General features: G+C 48.1%; 1 pseudogene; it reads right to left on the minus strand.

The window, feature by feature from the left end:
- Positions 1 to 6: 6 nt before the first annotated feature.
- LOC111976125 (inactive tyrosine-protein kinase transmembrane receptor ROR1-like) overlaps positions 7 to 7,755 on the minus strand; it is a 505,588-nt pseudogene continuing 497,839 nt past the window's right edge.

Genomic DNA, 7,755 nt, shown 5'->3' on the forward strand with positions numbered 1-7,755 from the left:
GAGGCTGGCCACGACTTCTAGCTCTCTTATTAAAAAAAGTTAATTGAATATAAATCTTTGCATCTCATTCATTCGGGATTTACGTACATGTATTTACAAGTAGAGTAAAAAGTTTAAACAATAATTATAATAATTTTATTACAAAAACAAACAAAACAGGTAAAAGGAAACAAAGCATCACATCAACCAGATGAGATATTATATAGTCAAGGTCTGTAGTGTATTTACACGTCAGCGGTGATGATCGAATCGCTGTACATGAGTCTGTTGGCGTCGGCCAGCAGTGCGGAKGTCTGCGAGGGGTCCATCTGTTGCAAAGCCTTCTGGGACATGTGTCCYTACACCTGCATGGTCCCGCCCCCTGGCAGGGCAGATATCGCCACGCAGTGTGACAGCAGTGGCGTGTTCGCATCGTGATTAGACCCCGTGGACGGCAAGCTGGCCACATGACCGGTGCTGGTGGAGCCGCTAGCACTGCTGGGAGATCTGCTCTTGGGCGGGGGGAGGTGTTGCACCACCCTGGGGGGGCCCTGGGCCTGGAAGTGGGCTGCAGGGAAGGCAGCATAGCCTGGGGGGATGGGGTAGCCGTTGACAGGGATGAAGCATTGGTGTTGGTGCTGGTTCTGGGCCATGGGTGCTCCATGGGTCATAGGGGTCCAGCCTGCCATTTGGTGGCCCGGATGACCTGGCGCGGGTATCCCCTGAGCTGGGTAGAGGTAGCCTGCAGCGGCGGCGTAGCGTGGGTTGCTGAGGTTACTGACAGGACTAGCACTCAACGAGGTGGTCTGGGTGGTGGCGTTGCCCCCGCCTCCTGATGGGGTACTAGAACTGGCGTGGGATGACAGCCCCTCCCAGGCCCGGAGACGACAGTGGATATCCTTAAACCGCGGACGCCTCGCTGGGCCCTCCTGCCAGCACTCTGTCATCAGGCTGAAGACCCTGGGGGGGCAGTCCTCTGGGCAGGGCAGCAGCTGACGTTTCCTCACCATCTCCATGACCTCCTGGTTGCTGAAGCCGTAGTAGGGCTGCAGGCCGTAGCTGAAGATCTCCCACAGCACCACGCCAAACGCCCAGATGTCTGACTCCGACGTGAACTTCCCATAGCCATGGACTCAGGAGGCATCCATCGGATCGGGAGTAAAGCTTGGGCTGGACCCTGAATAATATTTTCAAAACAACCCTAATTTACTTTATATACTAAGATCAGCAAGATTAATACAAATCAGCAGGAACATCAAATCACACTAAACATTACAGCATGACAAACTACAAGTCACTAAATTAAGGAAATATGCATTGAATGCACTGATTGTAAGACGCTCTTGTAAGGTTGCTAAATTACTCAAATGTAAAATGTAAACATGCTGTAGTAGGTGTTACAGGGTTTAGAGTCAGTCTAGAGTTAGGGTCAGGTCTAGAGTTAGGGTCAGTCTAGGAGTTAGGGTCAAGTCTGAGTTAGGGCGCAAGTCTAGAGTTAGGGTCAAGTCTAGAGTTAGGGTCAAGTCTAGAGTTAGGTCAGGTTAGAGTTAGGTCAAGTCTAGAGTTAGGGTCAAGTCTAGAGTTAGGGTCAAGTCTAGAGTTAGGGTCAGGTCTAGAGTCAGGGTCAGGTCTAAGAGTCAGTGTCAGGTCTAGAGTTAGGTCAGGTCTAGGGTCAGGGTCAGGTCTAGAGTCAGGGTCAGGTCTAGGGTCAGGCTACGGGTTAGGGTAGGTCTAGAGTTAGGGTCAGGTCTAGAGTTTAGGGTCAGGTTCTAGAGTCTAGGGTCAGGTCCAAGGGTTAGAGTCAGGTCTAGAGTAGGTCAGGTCTAGGCTAGGTCATGCTTATAGGGTTCAGGTCTAGGTTAGGGTCAGGTCTATGGTTAGGGCTAGGTCAGGTCAAGGGTTAGGGTCAGGTCTTAGGGTCAGGTCTATGGTTAGAGTCAGGTCAAAGGGTTAGGTCAGGTCTAGGGTCAGGTCTAGGGTTAGGGTCAGGTCAGGTCTAGGGTTAGAGTCAGCCAAGGGTTAGGGATAGGTCGTTTGCATGTTTTTGCGCGGCATTTGGGCATGTGGCAGTGAACTATGAATTGAATCCCAGTCAGAGTGCCTCTTTTCAGGCATAGTATATATTGTGTATAGCCCTGCAAGCATATTCATGTACCAAGGCAGGGCTATGGGCCTTTTGGCATTTGTGGAAGTGCCATTTTGGCATGTGGCATCTGAGCCTATGGGCTCAAGGGCAGTGAACTATGAATTGCATCCCATTCATAGTGCCTCTTTTCAGGCATAGTGTGTATAGCAATGAAAGCCTATACAAGTACCAGTGCAGAGCTATGGGCCTTTTTGGCATTTGGCACTTGGCACTTGGCATTTGGCATCTGGCATTTGGCTCATTACGCCCTAAATAGGGTCAGGTCTAGGGTTAGGGTCATGTCTAGGGTCAAGTCTAGGGTTAGGGTCAGGTCTAGGGTCAGGTCTAGGGTTAGGGTCAGGTCTAGGGTCAGGTCTAGGGTTAGGGTCAGGTCTAGGGTCAGGTCTAGGGTTAGGGTCAAGTCTAGGGTTAGGGAGACAGTGAGCCACGTACAGTACCTGTAGTAGTCGGAGGCATAGATCTCTCGGGACAGACCTAGGTCAGATATCTTGACGTGGAGCCGTTCCCCCACTAGGATGTTACGGGCTGCCAGGTCCTTATGGACGAAGGAGTGACTGGCCAGGTATTCCATACCAGCAGCCACCTGGAATAGAGTAAAGTAGAATAGATACTTTAATGTCCATTAATGTTATATTTAGAAAGTCAACCCATACAGTAGTTATGGTAACTACCTGGATGGCCAGGTGCAGGAAGTCTCCGTGGTCCAGGATGGACTTGATGGTCCCGTCCTCATCACTACTACAGCCCACGTCAGAGTGAGGAGAACGCATGATGAGGAACTCATGGAGGTCCCCCTGGTTCAGGAACTCAAACAGCATGCAGACAGGCTGCTCCTGGGTCACTACCCCCAAAAGACACACCACATTGTGATGGTGCAGCTCAGCCATGACTGATGCCTCCTACATATAGATAGATAAGTAGATAGGTACTTAAAAAATATCTGAGGGGAAATTTCATGTCAAATGTCAAACAGCAGTAGACAAAACAGACGTAACATCAGATGAAAAGCAGAACACCAAAAACAATAAATACCATTAAATATCACCAAAAGATAGCATCAGAAAGCATCAGAGACCAACAGATAGCATCAGAGAGCATCAGATAGCATCAGAGAGCATCAGAGACCATCAGATAGCATCAGAGAGCATCAGAGAGCATCAGATAGCATCAGAAAGCATCAGAGAGCATAAGAAAGCATCGGAGATCATCAGAGAGCATCAGATAGCATCAGAGAGCATCGGAGAGCATCGGAGAGCATCGGAGAGCATCGGGAGCATAAGAAAGCATCAGAGAACATCAGATAGCATCGGAGGTCATCAGAGAGCATGCGAGGAGCATCGGAGGGCATCAGGAAAGCATCAGAGAACATCAGATAGCATCGGAGAGATCATCAGAGAAGCATCATATAGCATCGGAAGCACCAATTAAGAACAGCATCAATGAATATCACTACACATAACAGTAGCTAACATCAGAGAGCATCAAAAGCACCAATTAAAGATAGCATAAATTACTACCACAACACAGATAACATGAATAATAACATTGGCCTGTTGGAAGTCCCCCCACTGGCCAGGGCTGGAGTAGTCCTTCAGGGTCTTGATGCGCACCAGCTGGGCATGCTCCATACCACAGGCATGTACAGGTGGCCCTTAGGAGATCTTACAAATGGTACATTCACCTAGCTCCTCCATGAAACGCAACTACGTAGGGGGAGTTCCTTGGCCTTACTCTGGAGAGAAGAAGAGGATAGAGAAAGATGGAGAGAAGAAGAGAGAGAGGGGGAGAGAGAAAGATGGAAGAAGCAGAGAGAGAGGGGAGAGAAAGAGAGGGGAGAAGCAGAGAGAGAGGGAGAGAGCAAAGATAGAAAGAAGCAGAAGAGGAGAGAGAAAGAGAGGAGGAGGAAGCAGAGAGAGGAGAGAGAAGAGAGGGAGAAGCAGATTAGAGGAAGAGAGAAAGAGAGGGGAGAAGCAGAGAGAGGAGAGAGAAAGAGAGGGGGAGAAGCAGAAGAGAGGAGGAGAAGAAAGAGAGGGGGAGAAGCACAGAGAGGAGAGAGAAAGATGAAAGAAGCAGAGAGAGGAGAGAGAAAGAGAGGGGAGAAGCAAGAGAGGAGAGAGAAAGAGAGGAGAAGCAGATAAGAGGAGAGAGAAGAGAGGGGGAGAAGCAGAGAGAGGAGAGAGAAAGATGGAAAGAAGCCAGAGAGAGGAAGACAGAAAGAGAGGGGGAGAAGCGATACGAGGGGCGAGAGAGAAAAAGAGGTGGGAGAGAGAAAGAGAGGAGGGAGAGAGAAAAGAGAGGGGAGAGCGAAAGATAGAGGGGGAGAGAGACAAGAGAGGGGAGGAGAGAAAGAGAGGGGGAGAGAGAAAGAGAGGGGGAGGAAGCAGAAATAGAGGGGGAGGAGAAAGAGAGGGGGAGAGAGAAAGGAGAGGGGAGAGAGAAGAGAGGCGGGAGAAGTCAGATAGAGGGGGAGAGAGAAAGAGAGGGAAAGCAGATAGAGGGGAGAGAGAAAGAAAGGGGAGAAGCAGACGACGAGGGAGAGAAGAGAAAGAGCGGGAGAGAGAAAGAGAGGGCGAGAGAGAATAGAGAGGGGAGAAGCAGATAAGGGAGCAGAGAAAGAGAGGGGAGAAGCAGATAGAGGGGTGAGAGAGAAAGAAGGGGAGAACAGAGAGTAGGGGAGAGAGAAAAGAGAGGGGGAGAAAGAGAAAGAGGGAGAAGCAAGAGAGGGGATGAGAGAAAGAGAGGGGGGAATAGAGGGGAGAAGAGAGACGACGGAGAGCAAGAAGGAGAGAGAGGGGGAGAAGCAGATAGAGGGGGAGAGAGAAAGGTAGGGGGAGAGATAGCAGCAGAGAGGGGGAGAGAGAAAGGTCAGGAGGGGAGAAGCAGAGGAGGGGGAGAAGGAAAAGAGAGGGGGAGAGAGAAAGAAGGGAAATGGTGTACATGCTGACATTTCCAGTCAATTTATACTCATATTCAACACTCATAACTATCGTGGTATGGTAGACAGACATTAAACTTAACAGCTCGTTATAATTTTATGTAGGAAAAGTGCTAATATACCAGTGTGTGTGCGTTGTGAGCAATATTGCCTGGATATGTCATAATTATCTATTAGTTTCATACTGTATCCATAATCTCCTTTCCTCAGCTCAACTCTTCAATAAATCCCTTCAGCTCCAGACAGAAAATGCATAAATATACCAACGCCAGCCCAGACTCTGTCAAACACACCCCCAACACATCTGGGCAGCGTGCCCCCAACACAAACAACTAACTAAACCGACAAGTTAGTGCATATTTCAGAAATTGCAGGTAATCAATTTTCTCTGTAATTATTAATGTTGGTTATAAATGAGAAGCCATTAAATACTGAAGGTGGAACTTTGGTTTTGAGGGAATGACAGATGACTGTAATTATTCAACCCAGCCGGGGAGCTGAACCATGAGAACTAGAGTGGAGCCAAGACCATTGGCACAAAACTGGGTTACTCAAACATTGTTCCAACGTATTTATCAACGTATTGTCGACTGGCAAATCACGTGTATCTCTGTTTTACAAAGTTTGTTTTGGCAGGGTTGAAATTTATGACCACAGGATTAATTCTTTCAACATATAAATATGTTGATATAATTCACAGCTAGGAGTTGGTGGCACTGTAATCTGGGGAGACTGGCTTTTGGTAGTGGCTTGGTAGCGACAATAGAGTGGTTTCCAATGTGTTTGATGAGCCATTCCATTTTTCTCTGTTCCAGCCATTATTAATGAGCCGTCCTTCCCTCAGCAGCCTCCACTTGAGAGTTGATCTAGCTACAAGCATCCTCCTACTGCGCAGGAGTTTTAATTCTAGCTACATAGCAACCTCCTTATCGGAGAGTTGATCTAGCTTACATCACCTCCTACTGGCGAGAGTTGATCTACGCTACATTCACCTCCTACTGGAAGTTGATCTAGCTACAGCACACTGCCTCCTACTGGAGAGTTTGATCTAGCTACACAGTCACCTCTCTACTGAAGAGGTTGATCTAGCTACAGCACCTCCTACTGAGATAGTGTTGATCTAGCACAAGCCCCTCCTTACTGTCTGTAGTAAGCCTTTGAGACTATTAGTCAGGCACCTCCTACTGGAGAGTTGAATCTAATCTTACAGTCAGACCTCCTAATGGGGAGAGTTATCTGTCTACCAGCAACTCTCTAATCGGAGAGCTTGATCTGGTAGCTACAGCAACCTTCCTACTTAGAGAGAGTTGAATCTAGCTACAGGCACCCCTTCCTACTGGAGAGTTGATCTATCTAACAGCACCTCCTACCTATGAGAGTAGTTGATTCTATCTTACAGCACCTTCCTACTGGACAGAGTTGATCTCTATCTACAGCCTCTCTACTGGAAGGTTGATTCTGTCTACAGCACCTCCTTACTGGAGAGTTGATCTATTCTCACGCAGCCTCTCCTACTCTGGAGAGTTGATTCTAGCTCCAGCACCTTCCTACTTTGCGAGAGTTGGATCTATGCGTAAGCACCTCCTACTCTGACGAATAGTAAGAGTTAGATCTAGCTACAGTTACCGCTCCTACTAGAGAGTGATCTAAGCTACCATCACCTCCAACTACTGGAGAGTTGACTCTAGCTACGAGCACCCTCCTATCGTAAATAAGAGTCGTGAATCTAGACCTAACAGCAACCTCCTACGTGGAAGAGTTGATAGCTAGCTAACACACCATTCCCTACTTCGGAGAGGTGAATCTATTACAGCACCTCCTACTCTGGGAGAGTTGATCTGTCTACAAGCACCCTCTAACTTGGAGAGTTGATCTGGTCTACAGCAACCCCTACTGGAGAGTTGATTCTAGCTACAGCACCTCCTACTGGAGAGTTGATCTAGCTACCTCAACTCCTACTAGAGAGTTGATCTAGTACAGAACTACGGGAGCTACTCTGACCTGCACTCCGACGGAGTTGATTCTAAGTCTACACAGCACTACCTCCTACTGCGAGAGGTGTCTGGCGATGATCTAAGCTACAGCACTCCTACTGGGAGAGTTGATCTCTATCAGACACATGCACTCCTACGGTGGAGAGTTGGATCTTCGCTACAGCACCTCTACTGGAGGTTTGATCTAGCTACAGCACCTACCTATCTGGAGAGTTGATCTAGCGTACAAGCACCTCCTTACTGGAGGAGTTGATCTAGCTACAGGCACCTCCTACTTCGGAGAGTTGCATATAATCTACAGCACCTCCTACTGGAGAGTTGATTCGATCTTACAGCACCATCCTACTGGAGAGTTGATCTTATCTACAGCACCTCCTACTGGAGAGTTGATCTAGCTACAGCACCTTCTACTGGAGAGCTTGATCTAGCTACAGCACCTCCTACTGGAGAGTTGATCTAGCGTTACATCACCTCCTACTGGCAGAGTTGAATCTAGCTACAGCACCTCCTACTGCGACAGTTGATCTACGCTACAGCTACCCTTTCGGTCTTTCCATCCAGAGTTTTAACCAACGCCTACCTGCTTAACTGATGATTTCATCGCTGACTATACCAATGCTGCTAAGTGATAATTATGATTGAGATAGCGCCACTTAAAAGACAAAATAGATTCACTGTCTGTTATCGAAGTATTCTCTCTC

This window comes from Salvelinus sp. IW2-2015, linkage group LG16 (genome assembly GCF_002910315.2).
Source record: "Salvelinus sp. IW2-2015 linkage group LG16, ASM291031v2, whole genome shotgun sequence".
NCBI classification, from domain to species: domain Eukaryota; kingdom Metazoa; phylum Chordata; class Actinopteri; order Salmoniformes; family Salmonidae; genus Salvelinus; species Salvelinus sp. IW2-2015.